This window comes from Panulirus ornatus, chromosome 46, assembly GCF_036320965.1.
Source record: "Panulirus ornatus isolate Po-2019 chromosome 46, ASM3632096v1, whole genome shotgun sequence".
In the NCBI taxonomy this organism is placed as follows: domain Eukaryota; kingdom Metazoa; phylum Arthropoda; class Malacostraca; order Decapoda; family Palinuridae; genus Panulirus; species Panulirus ornatus.
In genome coordinates this window covers 7128693-7149227 of record NC_092269.1, presented here as the reverse complement: position 1 = coordinate 7149227, position 20535 = coordinate 7128693, and the positions used below count along the sequence as shown (strand labels likewise).

Genomic DNA, 20535 nt, shown 5'->3' with positions numbered 1-20535 from the left:
CTCATCAGATTGTACTCCTGTCCACTGAAGCAGACCGAGAAGTTAGTTTTATCTTTAGTATCATTATGGATATGTTGGTCCTCTCACGCGTTAGGCAGACTTCAGTTTTGTTAGATGATACAAATTTAGGAATACCGTTAGCGTCGCTGACCATGATTCACACATAGGCCTATGCCGGGTTCGAATTATGGGCGCGACAGTCGGCCCACACCCAAGCCAAAATGTTCATCCTCCTTGAGGCTGGTCGATAAACGGGAACCTGGCTTATGACGTGTTTGTCTGTACATAAACAGTAAAGACATGGTACACATACACAAGGCGGGGCAACACGAGCGTAAAACTCTCCCCCGTAACACACACACACACTGGAGAGGTGACCAACAGAGAACATGAGCCGTGAGTGGTGGGGCTTCCTCCATTAGGGCGAGCAACGGCGGAGGAACCTGATCCTGTACTGTATTGACGCCGGACTGACCGACCATCCCTCCTTCCTGCCTGGTTTTGCCGTGTGTAACACCACATTACACGGCGCTCTGTTCCAGGGTTCGTTTGTGCAAAATTAGTTATCATTATTGTTTGTGCAAAGTTCTGTGTTATAAAAAATTATCATTATTATTATCATTGTCATTATCATTGACCTCAGGGAACTTCTAAAGGAGAGACGAGTTAGTTTCTTCACTACGTTTACCGGAGCACTTGCTATGGCGAGGGCAAGGCATTACTGGTGTTGGATTGGGAGTGGATTTGGCGGCGGATTGACAGCCCAGATTGATATTTGCTTAACTTACAATTGTCTCGGGAACCCTTACTTGAAAGCAGTCGTGTTATTACTCCAGGCACCTCTCTCTTTTCTAGAAGGTCCTGCAGCTGCGCTACTAACAACTGGGGAATGATGGTGGACTCCTTTGTCATGAGAATTTTTCTCATCTAAGTTATCTGTGGACACCGCAGGTGTTGTCTGGATAATAGTGAGGCACAGAATAAGTGTGTGGTGTTGAGATAATGTAATGGGTGCATCGCACTTCATCGTGAGTTGCTACGCCTGCTGTGTAGCTATGGCTTCTTCTGCAAATGTCTGTTTGAAAGGGAATGTACCAATGGTGGTGAATATATAGAGGAGGGTACGGAAGAAGGGTGGGGTTCTGTGGTGCATGAGAGGAAGGGGTGTGTGATGGCGTCTCTGGTGTGGTTGTGAGGGAATGTGAGAAACGACAGTGACGATCATAGTGAGGGGGAGTAATGTGAGGGCCAGGCCAGGCAGGAAGCCTGTACAAAAGGTGCAGGTGGCGCGGCTGTACCAGGCCCCAGAAAAGATGAAAGACGACGGGTGTCTGATACAAGGCACACGAGATAAGAGCGGCGCAAGGAGGGGCCCATTGTTAGGGGCGAGGGGTGAGGGCTTACTGCGCACACGCGAGTTCACATATATGTCGTGGTATTAAATCACTCATACTGAGGACGGGGAATGTAGCCTCAGTGTAAACAGTGTAGTTGGACGTGTAAAATGTGTCCAGTCCCAAGTTATAGACTATAATGAGAGAGAGAGAGAGAGAGAGAGAGAGAGAGAGAGAGAGAGAGAGAGAGAGAGAGAGAGAGAGAGAGAGAGAGAGGAGAGAGGCGCACTTAGGTGGGGAAGGAGGGGTGACGCATTATGAGACTTTAATGTGGCGCAGAGATACGTGAGAGAGGACCTGAATACTTGTGTGTGTAAGACCCTTGGGGCCTAATGTGTGTCTTCTGGTTGAATACATCACAGTGGGTGGGTAGAGGGTGAGCGAGGAACTGATGACCCAGGATAGGCTAGCCCAGTCCAGTTACCAAGTATACACACACACAAGCAGGAGTTGATTGTCCCACCTGCCTGACGAACCATATTGGTAGTCGGAGTGCTCTGCATACCGCACGAAACCCACTGAAACGTAATGAAAATGAAAGAACTGCATGAAGAAGATGTGTATTTTCGTCCATTAGTTAACTCCGTGACTTGAAGTGGTAAGAGAACGTTAGGCATTCATCAAGGTGGCCGAAGTTCTCGTTTTCTGTCTTCATAACTCGGTGTGGGATGAAAATTATATTGTTGCTTCTTGGATCAGGCGAAGCTATTTGTGGCGGTGTGACGCCCTCAGCAGGCCTGTGGTGCCCTTGACAACCTGCTTGGGGTTTGTCATGGAAACACCATGAGTCTAAAGTCGACCACCTAGTCTACTGCCATGCAGGGAGGAAAGAATGGAAAATAATATCCACAGCTATGAGTCAACTCTCTTTTTCTCTCCGCTTAGAAACAGCTTTTTTTCTTTTGTTAATTCCATGGCCAAGATGTTCGCACAGATATTTGCTAGAGGTCCAACGCCCAGCTACAAGACTTGCATTGATGAATAATGGGAGATAAAGTAAAGGTTTTAAATAGTAACGAAAGAAAACTGAAGGAAAATAATGGGGGAAACATTTTTATTTTACAACTTTCAAGTTCCACAACGGATTTGACGGTGTTGAGCCGTTCTTGAAATAGAGAGGAAATGTTTAACATGATGTAAGCAGGAACTCGTGCAAGAGGAACCTGAAACTCTGCAAAGTTCTATATTTTTTCCCCTGAGGAAGAGAAAAGTTAAATTTTAGGCTCCACGATTATTATCTTCCTTCACGTATCTTCTGGGAGATTTACACCACACACACACACACACACACAACACACACACACACACACACACACACACACACACACAGAGTGAGTGAGAAGCAGCACACATAAGAAAATAGTGCACTGACGGAGCAGAGTACGTTGTGCACCGGGTAGAGGTGGTGTACAAGAGTCGAGGATTACCGAGGGTCTGGATTCCTGAGGAGGGTGGTAGGGTCGGGAGGATCTGGGATGACGATGGCCCGGCTCAGTGCTAGAGGGGCGTCTCACTCGGCGGGGAGGGAAAGGCCTTGGTAAGCGGCTTAAGGAATGACCTCTCAACCAGGGTTCATTCATGACGGGCTGGTGTAGGATGTGATCAGACGGTCCTACCACTAGTGAGGGCAGATGACAAGGGGTCAGTGGTGGTGTGTTATGTTGCTACACCTAACCTACCACTAGTGCTGCTCCTGCCCGCCACACACACCACAACAACGGTCGCCCCGCCCCGCCCCTCCGACGTGCCACCCACTTGGACCTGTCTGTCACTTTGTAAAAATAGTTCATCTCACTAGGTATGGAGGGTAGCCCCGCGGGGCCCCCGTCATACTGGATGCATCTCTCCTCTTGTGTTATCATGTTCGGGTCGCACTGTGTAGATCTACAGGCAGGTATGGACCAAAACTGGTGCGTAGTTTTGGGTTTATGTAACCGTGTTTATGTGCATAAGCTTAGCAACAATGGAGCTCCACTTTTTATCCCCATGTATCTCTTCAGAAGTTTGTAGTATGAGCAGGTGTGAATGAAGTTTTAATTGGCCTTCACGCGTCCACTGTTCCGTTTCCACCTGCCCATCCTTGACACTCACTGCATTTGTCTAGTTTCTCTGTGTGTTCTTTTGCCATGTAATGGCCTCGGGTCTTACAAAAAAGTGTTTAAGACCATCGTCATCTTTGAAGTTTATAAAATTGTATAAAGTAACGTGACCCACCATTATTGATTCCTTTCTCCGTCCGTCCAGTGTGAGATGTTCCGAGGTATTACCGCAGACTTCCCTCGCTCAGGTAGCGTCACGTTCCACCTGCTGCAGTAGTTGAGGCTTCACCCTCGAAGTGACGCGGCTCAAGCCGCTGCTTAGTTATCCTACCACGACTGGAACACACGTTATAAATAATATCTTGGTGTCCGTGTGTTTAAAGGTCCTATTATTCATGAGGAAAATCAAAAGATTATCTCGATCTAAAGATGAATTTTTCGGGCAAGTTTTTTGGCCTTTTGTCCACCGCAAACTTCCTTCCACAGGTTCGAATATATCTAGCTTGTTTCGCACTGGTCTCTAGTACTATAAACAAATTTCGACCCGTCGATTTTTCTGACCCACAACGATCAGGATCTATACCAGGAAAATAAACTCTCCTCGCTTACCTGTTGCACAGAGCTTCACAGCGTCACCTAATGTTATGGGGTTTACTTTTATTCTTAAATATATAAGAATATCGATCGTCTCTCGAGGTTGTGAAGTAGCAGGTCACCAGGATGGATAATGAAGTGACTAACTGAAAAGATTCGAGTGTCAGATGTGACCCTTAAAACTTGTCGGAGCCAGTCTTGCTAGCGAACGTGGCGGGCGGTGGATATGAGAGTATTCGGCGAAGCGTCCTCGGACCAGCCTAGCCAAGGAAGCTTTCCTTCCCACTAGGGCCTCTGAGAGGGGGATGCATGGGGTACATCGCACCTGGGTCCGGGGGTCCACAAGGGGTGCCCAGGAGTTCCATAAGACGTGGCCCAGGAATTTCCTGGGATCTCAGAAAATCAACAGAGCTGAGGGTCCATTCCACCCTTCTCTCATCTTCCTTACCCTTTTTGGCCTTACATTTCATGGCTCAAAACTGTAGAGGATAACAACAGGATGACTACTGGAGAAAGGAAGGGGACCCGAAAGAAATTGTGTACCTCCCCTGATAAAATTCCTCTCATGGTCCCTGCTCCCCACATTATCTTATCCGGCCAACACAACAAGGGTATAAATATCAGATAAAGAACATGTTGGGTCCACCACACTCCCTCCCACACCGCGGGCTGTCGACACTGAACCTTTTACCCTCTGTCATGTAGGCGACCAGCATTGGCCCCTTCCCTCTGTCATGCAGGCTCTCGACACTGGCCTTCTCTCTTATGACCATTTTTTGGTCTGCTGACACGTGGGGCTATAACAGAAGGACCAGACAATTGTATGCACAGAATGGCTCAAGTACTCATGATGAGGGTCCCAGTGACTCGTAGTGTCTCAAAGGTCTGGACTTGCTGGCAGAACTTGCTATCCACCTTTTAGCTCCACAAATGTTCAACCTTTCTTTTATTTACGTTGGAGAATCCAGTCAAGGGAAAAAAAAGTCCACATCATGTCAATTCCTAACTCAGACAAAGAATCTAATGAGAAGGAAAAACACCAGACGGAAGGTGCTTACGAATTTTGGAGAGAATGAAAAATCTGGCTTTTACAAATTTGTGCCAGGTCATAGTTGCTGGAAAAAAACATGAGATGGTAGAGTTCCAAAGCTTCGAGGTGTAGGGAAAGAAACAGTTATCAAAACGGCCCACCCTTGAGTTGCTAACACCGACACAATAATCATGTGACGCAGCAACTTGCCGAGTATTGCGTGGTGTAACTAGTGGTGGGGGCATATAAGCAGCCAGATCTCGGGAGTAAAAGGGAGGCATCAGAAGGGCCACGATTATCACCAAGTGGGAGGCATCCACTTACAATATTTCCCAAGAGGCAGTCGGCCTCCTTTACTCTTTCCCTAATGTGGGTCTCTGGTCACTAGTCTGAGACATTATCCAACCCTAAGTCTCTTTAACGCACAAATCCCTGCAACTTATACTCTGGTAAATAGTATTCATATAGTATTCATACTCTGGTAAATAGTATTCATATAGTATTCATACTCTGGTAAATAGTATTCATATAGTATTCATACTCTGGTAAATAGCATTCATTTAGCATTCATACTCTGGTAAATAGTATTCATACTCTGGTAAATAGCATTCATATAGCATTCATACTCTGGTAAATAGTATTCATATAGTATTCATACTCTGGTAAATAGTATTCATATAGTATTCATACTCTGGTAAATAGCATTCATATAGCATTCATACTCTGGTAAATAGTATTCATATAGTATTCATACTCTGGTAAATAGTATTCATATAGTATTCATACTCTGGTAAATAGTATTCATATAGTATTCATCCTCTGGTAAATAGTATTCATATCGAGGTCTTCTTTCACTGTGTCACACCCTCAATACTTTATATCTAGTTGGGCTGAATTCCACCATCCCTGCATAAGGCCAACTGTGGAGCCTGCCTCGGTCCCCTTGTTTGTTGATGGTATCATCAGCAAATATTCAGGTGGGAGCGCAATTCCTCTACCAGTCATTAACACGTCAGAGGAATATTGGTCACGTCTCTGGTGGCTTCAACCCATTTTGTGAAGCCTCCACTGTACATGCGGCCTGTTCTCCCACTCAGATTATCTGTCAGTGGAAGTAAGTTTCCATCTTATTCCTGCCTGGGGATCCAGCTATTTTACTATCCACATATCTTCTTCACCAGCCTCCAGTGGCAAATGCTTTTTGGTAGCCTAGGTGCACACAAGTATTAATCCTTCTCTTTTGCCTAAACCGGAGGCCATTCTCTCGCAGAAACCTCAGAATTTCATTTCACATGACCTCCTTTCCCCAGTAACTGTGTTTTTCCTCTGCTATGCAGTTCTTCCATTATCTATTCCGGAACCTTGCAGACCACACTCGTCTTACACAGGAGCAAAATGGAGTGTCAAAGGTCAACTCTGAGGGACTCAATAGATACCGTAAACCAAGTGGGTACTTATCATACCCTACTCTTGTTAACACATTATATGATAAGGCCGCTTATTATTTACACCAGCTACCTCAGTGAGCTTTTACTTAATGGTCATTCTCATACTTCGGCTTGTCTCGTGTATCTGACTCAACCATCACTCCATTTTAAACCTGTGGTATGACCTGATCAGCTACAGTAATAATACACATTTACAGGCCACCATTGTTCAAATTTTCCAAACAGTTATTTGCAAAAAAAAAAAAAAAATACCCTCAACCTTGTTCATTGCTTGTACCCTTCGTTCACAGCAACCTACGTCCCACCTACCTAGGTTCGGTAATGCCTATCCTGCCTCACTCGCCCATGTTTATAGAATTTACGAATATGTCGACCCGCGAGCCTTAGTCGTTACGTCACTGAAAATAATGGTCAGTACGACAACAGTTGTGTCTATATATCGACGCATGACTTGGTCTCATACGGCATACATCACATATGTAGCATAAATCAATATATAAATATATATAATATATATATATATTGTTCGAGTGAGAACGAGAGGGAGACCAATGAGTGAAGATGAGTAAAATTGTTGATCGGCCTGACAGCAGAGTGAAGGAGGCAGATAGAGTGAATGACGATGTGATACAGGTTGACGTGCTGTCAGTGGATTGAATCAGGCATTGAAGCGTCCGGGTAAACCTGAACTGTGTAGGTATGTAATATTGTTGTGTGACTGTGTATTACATGTGTATGGGGGTCATTTCTTCGTCTGTTCTTGCGCTACTCGCAACGCGAACGCGCAAAGTATAAAAAAAAAAAAAAAAAAAAATATATATATATATATATATATATATATATATATATATATATATATATATATATATAATATATATATATATATTATAATAATATATATAGGTGCAAGAGGTGAAAAAGAGGGTAAATGAGAGTTGGGGTGAGAGAGTATCATTAAATTTTAGGGAGAATAAAAAGATGATTCTGGAAGGAGGTAAATAAAGTGCGTAAGACAAGGGAGCAAATGGGAACTTCAGTGAAGGGCGCAAATGGGGAGGTGATAACAAGTAGTGGGGATGTGAGAAGGAGATGGAGTGAGTATTTTGAAGGTTTGTTGAATGTGTTTGATGATAGAGTGGCAGATATAGGGTGTTTTGGTCGAGGTGGTGTGCAAAGTGAGAGGGTTAGGGAAAATGATTTGGTAAACAGAGAAGAGGTAGTAAAAGCTTTGCTGATGAAAGCCGGCAAGGCAGCAGGTTTGGATGGTATTGCAGTGGAATTTATTAAAAAAGGGGGTGACTGTATTATTGACTGGTTGGTAAGGTTATTTAATGTATGTATGACTCATGGTGAGGTGCCTGAGGATTGGCGGAATGCGTGCATAGTGCCATTGTACAAAGGCGAAAGGGATAAGAGTGAGTGCTCAAATTACAGAGGTATAAGTTTGTTGAGTATTCCTGGGAAATTATATGGGAGGGTATTGAATGAGAGGGTGAAGGCATGTACAGAGCATCAGATTGGGGGAGAGCAGTGTGGTTTCAGAAGTGGTAGAGGATGTGTGGATCAGGTGTTTGCTTTGAAGAATGTATGTGAGAAATACTTAGAAAAGCAAATGGATTTGTATGTAGCATTTATGGATCTGGAGAAGGCTTATGATAGAGTTGATAGAGATGCTCTGTGGAAGGTATTAAGAATATATGGTGTGGGAGGAAAGTTGTTAGAAGCAGTGAAAAGTTTTTATCGAGGATGTAAGGCATGTGTACGTGTAGGAAGAGAGGAAAGTGATTGGTTCTCAGTGAATGTAGGATTGCGGCAGGGGTGTGTGATGTCTCCATGGTTGTTTGATTTGTTTATGGATGGGGTTGTTAGGGAGGTAAATGCAAGAGTTTTGGAAAGAGGGGCAAGTATGAAGTCTGTTGGGGATGAGAGAGCTTGGGAAGTGAGTCAGTTGTTGTTCGCTGATGATACAGCGCTGGTGGCTGATTCATGTGAGAAACTGCAGAAGCTGGTGACTGAGTTTGGTAAAGTGTGTGAAAGAAGAAAGTTAAGAGTAAATGTGAATAAGAGCAAGGTTATTAGGTACAGTAGGGTTGAGGGTCAAGTCAATTGGGAGGTAAGTTTGAATGGAGAAAAACTGGAGGAAGTAACGTGTTTTAGATATCTGGGAGTGGATCTGGCAGCGGATGGAACCATGGAAGCGGAAGTGGATCATAGGGTGGGGGAGGGGGCGAAAATCCTGGGAGCCTTGAAGAATGTGTGGAAGTCAAGAACATTATCTCGGAAAGCAAAAATGGGTATGTTTGAAGGAATAGTGGTTCCAACAATGTTGTATGGTTGCGAGGCGTGGGCTATGGATAGAGTTGTGCGCAGGAGGATGGATGTGCTGGAAATGAGATGTTTGAGGACAATGTGTGGTGTGAGGTGGTTTGATCGAGTAAGTAACGTAAGGGTAAGAGAGATGTGTGGGAATAAAAAGAGCGTGGTTGAGAGAGCAGAAGAGGGTGTTTTGAAATGGTTTGGGCACATGGAGAGGATGAGTGAGGAAAGATTGACCAAGAGGATATATGTGTCGGAGGTGGAGGGAACGAGGAGAAGTGGGAGACCAAATTGGAGGTGGAAAGATGGAGTGAAAAAGATTTTGTGTGATCGGGGCCTGAACATACAGGAGGGTGAAAGGAGGGGAAGGAATAGAGTGAATTGGATCGATGTGGTATACCGGGGTTGACGTGCTGTCAGTGGATTGAATCAGGGCATGTGAAGCGTCTGGGGGTAAACCATGGAAAGCTGCGTAGGTATGTATATTTGCGTGTGTGGACATATGTATATACATGTGTATGGGGGTGGGTTGGGCCATTTCTTTCGTCTGTTTCCTTGCGCTACCTCGCAAACGCGGGAGACAGCGACAAAGAAAAAAAAAAAAAAAAATATATATATATATATATATAATATTGGAAAGGATCACAATTTTGCGCATGATCAAGATATTCCTACGAGTCCACGGGGAAAATGAAACACGATAAGTTCCCAAGTGCACTTTCGTGTAATAATCACATCATCAGGGGAGACACAAGAGAGAAATATAAGTCATTTGATAAACATCGAAGAGACGAAGCTAGGACGCCATTTGGTAAACATGCATGTCTTAGACAATCACATGTTTACCAAATGGCGTCCTAGCTTCGTCTCTTCGATGTAAATCAACTGACTGTTATATTCCTCTCTTGTGTCTCCCCTGATGTGATTATTACACGAAAGTGCACTTGGGAACTTACAGTGTTTCATTTTCCCCGTGGACTCATAGGAATACATACATATATATATAATTACATATACATGGTACATTCTGATTGGCATGAACTTGTACACACATATTTATGAGTACTCATGAAAAGGTGTATGCAAGTTCCTCATAGCATTTGAGTATTTGTTAAAGGTAAACAGTAAATTGTGCCTAGGAATCCGGACTTTTGAGGCATCATGTACTGTCGGCCCACATTGCGTCATGCTCCCGAGCTGGACAAGAGAAGACCAATCACCTAGCCCCTGGCCTCCCCCCACAGCTGCGAAGGTCACGTACTCCACCCAGTGAAGTAAGTGAGCACGTGGTGCTCTGCTGTACTGCGTGTGGTGTCGGCACCGAGGCGCCTAGCTAGCACGTACACCCGAAATACAAGCCACAGCTTTCCACTCACAGCTGCACCAGCCTCTTGCATTGACACCAAAGCGGCGACGATACTGCATTTTCACTGTTGTTTGGCTCGGTACAGCCAGTGCAGTATGCAGGCTATACAAATATAAAGGTTTTCTTATCTAGAACAGTCAGTCATGACGAGTCATGGCTTAGGTCGTCCGCTGTGGCAGTAGACTAGGCTATGGTCTGGCTGTAGTGGCGGCGTTATGGAAAATGAATATAACGCTTAGAGTGGAGGTTCATAAGTCAGACTCATTTACCTCATCTCAGTACCAGGTGACACGCGCGTGAGGTGTTTATTGACATAAAATGGTGCCCAAGAATACAACAGACGACATGAAAGCTCGAGTTTCCTGTGATCCTTTGAGTGTTGGTTTTTTTGACTGCTCAATAGATGGCGATAATTTCGTTACACTCAAAACAGCATCACTTTATTTGAGCTGAGCTTCCTGGCTTTCTATACATGTATAGTCTTTAACGATACTTCTAGCTCATCCATAATTTCAATTTAAGGAATACTGGAAAACGATAACCAATAAGAGTACTTTATGACATAATACAGTGCCAGAAAATAAATACAGACGATAGGAAAGCTAGCGATGCCTGTGATTTTTGGCGCGTTAATTTTCTGACGACTCAACAGATGGCGATAATTACGCTACACCCCAAAGGGGGCATCACTTTATTCAAGTCGAGCTTTCCTGACTTTCTATACAAGTATAGGCTTTGACAACACTTCATTCATAATTCCAATTTGAGTAATGCAGAATAATGATAACCAATAAGGTTATTTCAATCCGTTTTATGGACATTACCATTCATATTAATATATCACGAGGTAGTAAATGATCTGATATGCCTTCTTTTTAAAATGATGAATATGATGTAATAGGAAAACGTAGAGTGAATGACTATTATGCGACACAGAAAACTTGGGTAATCGAAGGTGATGTTTGTAAACAGTTTCGAGGAAGGATTTACGTCGTCGTTCTTGCAAGACATCGTGTTGAATAGATCTGCCCTGAAGAACTGCCAATGGAGTAAAGAGGAACATGGTAAGTACTGGTTATCGTGTAGAGATGGATATAAGTGGATTTATTTAGAGAGATAATGGTGGTGGCGATGCTGTGTATTGCATCAACTTCAGTTGCCCCGTTGGTTGTTTATTGTGCCTATTATTGATGTGTTGTGCTGCAGGTGCTGGCGTTCACCCCCATCGACCTTCCCCCACCCAAACACGCACACACACACCAGCCTCCACCATTAATGGATCCACCTCTTGCTACAGGAATGCGCCTCGTCTAAATTTTGGGGTGTATTTGTACTATCACCTCCCTGGACGACTCATGATATTTGGTGAATCTTTGTGTCTCAGATTTTTTATTCTCTCTTATTCGATAAACATGGTTGATTCATACTTAATTTTCTCATAGATGCGAGAAATGAATATAATTTTTCAAAACACAGTGGTCCGTTGACACTAAACTGATGCACTTTGCCCTCATCAATAAATGACATTAATTTTGTTCCCACAGTACTGGAACTTCTTGGCTCTTCACTATATATATATATATATATATATATATATATATATATATATATATATATATATATATATATATATAATTTCATTGGAGCCAAACAACCTCGGGCCCAGTGGAAGCCAGGCACTTTGCTGTTCAGGAGAAATCCAGACAGCCGTAATGCCTAGGTGAAGCTTCCACCTGGGGTCCAGGTGGAAGCCAGAAAGCCTAGGGTCCAAGTGGAAGCCAGGGAGTCTAGGGTCCAGGTGGAAGCCAGAAAGCCTAGAGTCCAGGTTGAAGCCAAGCCAGGCAGCGTGGAAGCCAATACAGTGTGGGGGTATAAGTCCTTGATGCTTCGGTAAAGTTGCAAAAGATGTAAATCAACAGAGAAATCTGCAATCTCTCTGCCAATATGGCTGGTTCTGTTGTGACTGACGCTTTTGATTTTTTTTCCTGATTGTATTTTACGACCTTTCCTCTATTTACACTTCATGATCGCCTCTCAGTTTATGGACTGTTAAATCAGTATTATATTTTTTTACGATTTAGATCTGCCCTTTGTCCATGTACACGCAAATCCACGCACGTAGCCTTGCGTCCACTTTGACCCAGAATCCTCGAGCGTGCACGGCAACATAGAGTCCGGCACGTACGCATGGCTGAATGATTCATCGGTCTGGTCATCGACTAAGCCCAAAGGTCAGGTCTACGATGGATGACGTCAGTGGGGGGGGGGGGGGGGGGGGGAGCTGGCCGGAGGAACTCGCCTGCGTCTCGAATTTCAGCAGCACGTTCGCTGGTGTTGATCAATGTGATATTAATTCCTTTTTCAGAACACTAGGTTTTAATAACTGTGCTCATTCATCCTTATATTTTACAATCACGAATAATTACATATATTTCTCTCTTGAGTGGAATTGAAATGAAAAATCTTAAGTTATATGAATTTAAGCCAAATGGACGTATGTTAATGTAATGATTTGGCATTTTGCATCTCTTCCAGTTTTACATATGGGTCGGGTGATGAAACTCATACTCGGTACCAGTTTTCCAGACCAAGTCAGCTCTTCCAGGTTGGCTCCAGGTCCCTGGCTTATGAAGGCATACTAGAGCCACATACATACATTAATCTTAACACCCGAAGATGTTCATTTTTTTTTCTTCTTCTGCCGTTGGTGGACTTGTGACTCAGCGTTGACTCAAGGTCTTAATGAGCTAAGCAGTTGATAGGCCTAAACGCTGACTGACCGAGAAGGTGTCTGTATGTGTGGGGGTTGCTCAGGTTGCAAGGCTGCCTAGGTGAGCCAAGGTTCTCTGTTAGGTCCAGGCATGTTATGGTCACCTGTGAGGAGAGCCTGGTTGTCACACTGTCAGTCCTCAGTCATGATGGACACCTGTGATGTGTGTGTGTGTGTGTGTGTGTGTGTTGTGTGTGTGTGTGTGTGCACATCAACAATGTTGTCTTTCACGTTATTCCATATGTCCACAACTCTTACTGAGAAAGTACTTCTCTACATCTTCTCTTAACAACGTCAATTGCCTGACTTCATGTGAGGGCCTCTGGCGCTATATCTTTGCACCCTTTGGAAGATATGCACTCGCTTGACGTCACTAAACTGGTTCATAAAACATAATAGGCTGTTATCAGGTCACCCTTTACTCTTCTCTCTTTCACAGTGGAAACATTATATATATTTTTAGTAGTAGTGTGTTTAATGCTCGACCCTTGGGTCTGCGTGGCTCTGTGTATATATGTAATTGTAAATTCCCTTTTATGTCTCGTCAATCAGGTTTGATATGTTTGATTTGTCTTACGTATATTTTCCATGCTAAACAACCACGAATCACTGTATGATTTATAACGCACTCCTACAAAGTCCACATGAAATCTAATGAATGAATCTTGTGAAATGTAATGAACGAATCTGTTTTACAATCTTATTCACGAATCTTGTATATAAATCTTTTACACGAATATTGTTTTTAAATCTGATACACTAAAGCTTGTTTCAAATTAGCAAGCAACTCTGATTTTACATCCTCCTAGTGAAGGAAGGAATGTGTGTGTGTGTGTGTGTGTGTGTGTGTGTGTGTGTGTGTGTGTGTGTTCCCACCTCATGAAGAGACTATTCATGGCTTTATATCATAGGTCACTTGTCACCTCAGGCACATCAGGACCATCATTAAATGCCTTTAGAATAAACGTAATGTGTTCTTCACCCACGATCAAGTAGGTAAGATGCACCACACACACACACACACACACACACACACACACACACACACACACACACACACACACACACACACCTAATGGACTGCTGTTAGATGACGCAAGTCCATACGATAAATTCCATGGGTGTCTGGCAAATTGAATGGTTCAGAATATTGGAAATTAACCTTGAACACGACGGTACGACCCTTGAACACGACGTACGACCCTTGAACACGACGGTACGACCCTTGAACACGACGGTACGACCCTTGAACACGACGACCCTTGAACACGACGGTACGACCCTTGAACACGACGTACGACCCTTGAACACGACGTACGACCCTTGAACACGACGGTACGACCCTTGAACACGACGATACGACCCTTGAACACGAGGTACGACCTTGAACACGACGGTACGACCCTTGAACACGACGGTACGACCCTTGAACACGACGGTACGACCCTTGAACACGACGGTACGACCCTTGAACACGACGTACGACCCTTGAACACGACGGTACGACCCTTGAACACGACGATACGACCCTTGAACACGACGGTACGACCCTTGAACACGACGATACGACCCTTGAACACGACGGTACGACCCTTGAACACGACGGTACGACCCTTGAACACGACGATACGACCCTTGAACACGACGTACGACCTTGAACACGACGTACGACCCTTGAAACTCACTGACGACGATACAACCTTGAACACGACGGTACGACCCTTGAACACGACGGTACGACCCTTGAACACGACGATAGACCTTGAACACGACGTACGACCCTTGAACACGACGATACGACCCTTGAACACGACGGTACGACCCTTGAACACGACGGTACGACCCTTGAACACGACGGTACGACCCTTGAACACGACGATACAACCATTGAACACCACGGTACGACCCTTGAACACGACGGTACGACCCTTGAACACGACGATAGAACCATTGAACACGACGGTACGACCCTTGAACACGACGGTACGACCCTTGAACACGACGATACGACCCTTGAACACGACGGTGCGACCCTTGAACACGACGGTACGACCCTTGAACACGACGATACGACCTTGAACACGACGATACGACCCTTGACACGACGGTACGACCCTTGAACACGATTTATATGACCTTGAACACGACGGTACTATCTGTGAACATGACTAGTACTATCCTTGAAACGGTCGTACCTTGTAAACGACGTACGATGTCGACCTTGAAACACGACGGTACTACCCTTGAGCACGACGGTACGACCTTGAGCACTACGGTACGACCCTTGAGCACGACGATACGACCCTTGAGCACTACGGTACGACCGGTGATGACCTGGCATTTATTCTGACCGTGCTCCCTGATCGTACCGTCGTGCTCGTGGATCATACTATTGTGCTCAAGGGTCGTATCGTCTTGCTTAAGGGTCGTACCGTCGTGCTCAAAGATCGTACCGCCGTGCTCGTGGATCATACTATTGTGCTCAAGGATCATACCGTCTTGCTTAAGGATCGTAACGTCTTGCTTAAGGGTCGTACCGTCTTGCTTAAGGGTCGTATCGTCGTGCTTGTGAATCGTACCGTCGTGCTTGTGGGCCGTACCGTCGTGCTTAAGGGTTGTACCATCGTGCTCAATGCTCATACCGTCGTGCTCGTGGGGTCGTACCGTCGTGCTTGTGGATCGTACCGTCGTGCTTGTGGATCGTACCGTCGTGCTCGTAGGTCGTACCGTCGTGCTCGTGGATCGCACCGTCGTGCTTGTGGGTCGTACCGTCGTGCTTGTGGATCGTACCGTCGTGCTCGTAGGTCGTACCGTCGTGCTCGTGGATCGCACCATCGTGCTTGTGGGTCGTACCGTCGTGCTCGTGGGTCGTACCGTCGTGCTTAAGGATCGTACCGTCGTGCTCGTGGGTCGTACCGTCGTGCTTAAGGATCGTACCGTCGTGCTTGTGGATCGTACCGTCGTGCTCGTAGGTCGTACCGTCGTGCTCGTGGGTCGTACCGTCGTGCTTAAGATTCGTACCGTCGTGCTTGTGGGTCGTACCATCGTGCTCAAGGATCACACCGTCGTGCTTGTGGGTCGTACCGTCGTGCTCGTAGGTCGTACCGTCGTGCTCGTGGGGTCGTACTGTCGTGCTTAAGGATCGTACCGTCGTGCTTGTGGGTCGTACCATCGTGCTCAAGGATCACACCGTCGTGCTTGTGGATCGTACCGTCGTGCTCGTAGGTCGTACCGTCGTGCTCGTGGGGTCGTACCGTCGTGCTTAAGGATCGTACCGTCGTGCTTGTGGGTCGTACCATCGTGCTCAAGGATCACACCGTCGTGCTTGTGGGTCGTACCATCGTGCTCAAGGATCACACCGTCGTGCTTGTGGATCGTACCGTCGTGCTCGTAGGTCGTATCGTCGTGCTCGTGGGGTCGTACCGTCGTGCTCGTGGGGTCGTACCGTCGTGCTTAAGGATCGTACCGTCGTGCTTGTGGGTCGTACCGTCGTGCTCGTAGGTCGTACCGTCGTGCTCGTGGGGTCGTACCGTCGTGCTTAAGGATCGTACCGTCGTGCTCGTGGGGTCGTACCGTCGTGCTTAAGGATCGTACCGTCGTGCTTGTGGATCGTACCGTCGTGCTCGTAGGTCGTATCGTCGTGCTCGTGGGGTCGTACCGTCGTGCTCGTGGGGTCGTACCGTCGTGCTTAAGGATCGTACCGTCGTGCTTGTGGGTCGTACCATCGTGCTCAAGGATCACACCGTCGTGCTTGTGGATCGTACCGTCATGCTCGTAGGTCGTATCGTCGTGCTCGTAGGTCGTACCGTCGTGCTCGTGGGGTCGTATCGTCGTGCTCGTGGGGTCGTACCGTCGTGCGGTAAGTTGCAGTAGGTAACCTGCACACTTGGCTCCTGGGGAGGAGACACCGTGTTGAGCACCTGTGACGTCACGCGGCCGTCGATCACGTCCCCTGGTTGGTGGGTGAGTCGTGCAGACCGCACACGCACGTGCGCCTCGTAAATCCCGCTCCCACGTGACGGGGCCAGTGGTCGCTCGCTGGGTGACCGTCACAGGACGTGACGTAACACGTGCAGTCCCCTGACGTACACACACACACACACACACACACACACACACACACACGGACGTACATACCGTATACAGGCATTTAAATGATAAAGAAAAAAACTGTAGATTTTATTATTAAAAACGTTGGTAAATGATGCAGATGTCTTTAATAAACGATATGATTGTACTGATGATTGACGTAAGTCTTGCCCACCAGGTCCATCCCCCCCCCCCCCCACCCCCGAGCACCTGTTTTAGACCCCCCCCCCAATTTTCGGGTTGGGGTGGGGGGGTGGGGGTAGTTGAGGCCTCAGCCCTAAAGATAATGATTTGGGGAGAGACGTTATTGTGTGTTTGACGTGTGTTGTTGATTCTAGGGCATTGATTTTATATTGTTGATAACCTTCACACACACACACACACACACACACACACACACACTTTCATGGCGAAGTGAATAGCGTCGCTGACCCACGATTTGAGCACGGGCCCCGCCAAGGTTCGAATCCTGGGCGCGGCAGTCAACCCACAGGCAAACCCAGATGTTCATCCTTTTTTTCACCCCTTGTGTTTGGTCGATATAGGGTACCTAGCTTATGCTAGGTGTGTGTGTGTGTGTGTGTGTGTGTGTGTGTGTGTGTGTGTGTGTGTGTGTACTCTGTATAAGAGTACGATGTGGTACATATACAGAACTAACAGACTCGTGTTGTAAAATCTGTACCACACACAGCTAGTAATAACACTACCCCAACACGGCAGGGAGAGGAGTGTTCATAATACATTACCTGCTGTGAAGAATTTTAATGAGTTGGAACAGATAACAAGGGCACTACAATCAGGATGGCACACGAGGCAGATCTGAGTCATAAGAAGGGAATTTGGATTCTCATGAAGACAGCGAGTCTTGCAGACACAAGAAGAGGTCCTGTATCATTGCGTCTCCGAGCGAGTCATTATATAGGATCAGAGGGATTATATAAGACCAGAGGGATTGATATACTATCATGATATAAGACCAGAGGGATTGATATACTATCATTATATAAGACCAGAGGGATTGATATACTATCATTATATAAGACCAGAGGGATTGATATACTATCATTATATAAGACCAGAGGGATTGATATACTATCATTATATAAGACCAGAGGGATTGATATACTATCATTATATAAGACCAGAGGGATTGATATACTATCATTATATAAGACCAGAGGGATTGATATACTGTCATTATATAAGACCAGAGGGATTGATATACTATCATTATATAAGACCAGAGGGATTGATATACTGTCATTATATAAGACCAGAGGGATTGATATACTGTCATTATATAAGACCAGAGGGATTGATGTACCATTATTATCGAAATTATAGTCGTGTCTGAGGCGTCGAGTGAAACTGGTGGTCTCGACAATGGTTCGCTGTCTCACATACGCGTACTGATGGTGTCGATGTGTATGATTTTCATAATACCTGGTGAGTAAGTGGAACATGTGTACATATCAGTCAGGTTTGGCTGGCGTTTGGATAGCCAAACTTGGGGTCGCTGGTTTAACTGGCAGATGGGAGTGAGCTAGTAGGAATGGTCGTACAGAGACTGGGCCACCAGCTTCACAAACGTCTCGGCTTCACACACGGACTTCTGTTGTCCATTCTCGCAACCCAGTACTAATAATTCCCTCAGTCAAGAGGTACACTGAGGATCAGGTCAGTCAGTCCTCAGTACACTTTACGGCAACACTGGAAACCCTCGACGAAGCTTCCATAAGAGTCTGATGCTGGTCACTGGAAAGCCTCAGCAGCGCCCTTTGGCCAAGACAGTCTCACCAAAATCCATGCACTGGAAAGCCTGACCAAGGTCCTCCGTCGTGGCCAGCTTCACGTCCTCACTGTGGTGTCATGGACGGCCCAACCAAGAGTTGTATAAAGACTTAAAAAGCCTTCAAGTCCTACTTGAAGGGCTTCGTGTACTCTCATATAGAGAGTCTCGCATATATTTCTTAGAAGGCATAACTTCGCTTCCTGAACTACTGCTCTCGTGAGAGCCACGTCCAAGGGCTTCTGCAGGAGTCCAGGAAAACGTATTCACACGAAACCTCTCATTCTAGCAAAGCCTCTCTCGACTACTTCCAGTGAAGAGCTTCATCAAGGAGCTGGGAAGACACATGGAAACCTACTGAAAGGCCTCTTAGACCTCGTGGACTCACGGAAACCCACCTGCAACCCCCAGCCCCGAGGAAAGCTCCCTGTGATGCCTTCTAAGACTCCTTAGATGGCGTCAAAAATACTTTAGATATTCAGATTCCAGCAGAGCCTCGCCAAAGTTTGTGAGGCCTTATTAAGGTCCGTAGATTGTATTAAGAGTCACTCAGGAAGACCCCTCGCGTGACGCTCTGTAAAAGCCTGATGATGGCTCACTACATCCTGCCCCTAAAGCCTCACCTAGATCCCTAAAGACTCCTGTTGGATAGCATCCCATAAGATCCCCCCGCCCCCAGGAAAGCCTCACTTGGGCATCTAGGGAGCCACAGCTACACCTCCTTAGAGGCACATCAACACCTACGAGTTAGTCTTAAGGGCGTTCCTTTCGAACTGCTTTGTCGTGGCTTCTAGAGAAACTTCTCGGTCTGCTACGAGTGTCTTCTGAAGACATTACCAAGACACTGTCTCCTTATAGCCCGCCCCGCCACACCCTTCCCGTCACTCCTTCTTGACCACAACTTAGCCAAACGCCTCTGTGAAGAACCTGGCCAGAGCTGCGTGGACAGCCTTACTGAGTGAGGCTCGTTGATTCTCATTAAGGCGTCCAGGGAATACCCCGTTGACGTCCTCCTACACGCTTACAAAGGGCACCTTAAAAAAGCCTCACTCAGGCCCTCCTGATGGAACATTCCCGGGGTCTTGGTGGGTGAATCATGGCTTGGGGATGGGTGGCGAGCCTGCTAGTGAGTTTCACATTATTACGTGTAGAGGACACAGGTTTCTTCCTGAAACCTCAAAGATCACGTAGAAGCTCCGGGAGGAGTTTCAGTTTGGTCTCTGGGAGTTTTGCAAGGCTTCGCTTCTTCATCATCACCTGATATTCCATACTTTCAGAAGCCTCATATAGGAAGGCACAAAGCCAATCAGAACTCTGGATGGCCAGGTATTCTGGTTTCGTAGTAGCCACTGTCTCTATAGAGCAGCATGAGAAGCTCTTTCTAGTCGTGTGTAGCCGTGTCTTCCAGTACGGGTAGGTCTGCTACCTTAGTCGCTGGAACATGAAGTACGCATTGCTCTTCAGAAGGATCTTACCATGACACAGCGTGACACATCTTACCATGTGACACATCTTACCATGTGACACATCTTACCATGACACAGCATGACACATCTTACCATGTGACACATCTTACCATGACACAGCGTGACACATCTTACCATGACACAGCGTGACACATCTTACCATGACACAGCGTGACACATCTTACCATGTGACACATCTTACCATGTGACACATCTTACCACGACAGCGTTGAC

General features: G+C 46.0%; 1 protein-coding gene across 2 annotated transcripts in view; it reads right to left on the bottom strand.

The window, feature by feature from the left end:
* Drat (Death resistor Adh domain containing target) overlaps nucleotides 1–20535 on the bottom strand; it is an 85864-nt gene that overhangs the window by 36766 nt on the left and 28563 nt on the right. The gene's annotated exons all lie outside the window — the stretch shown is intronic.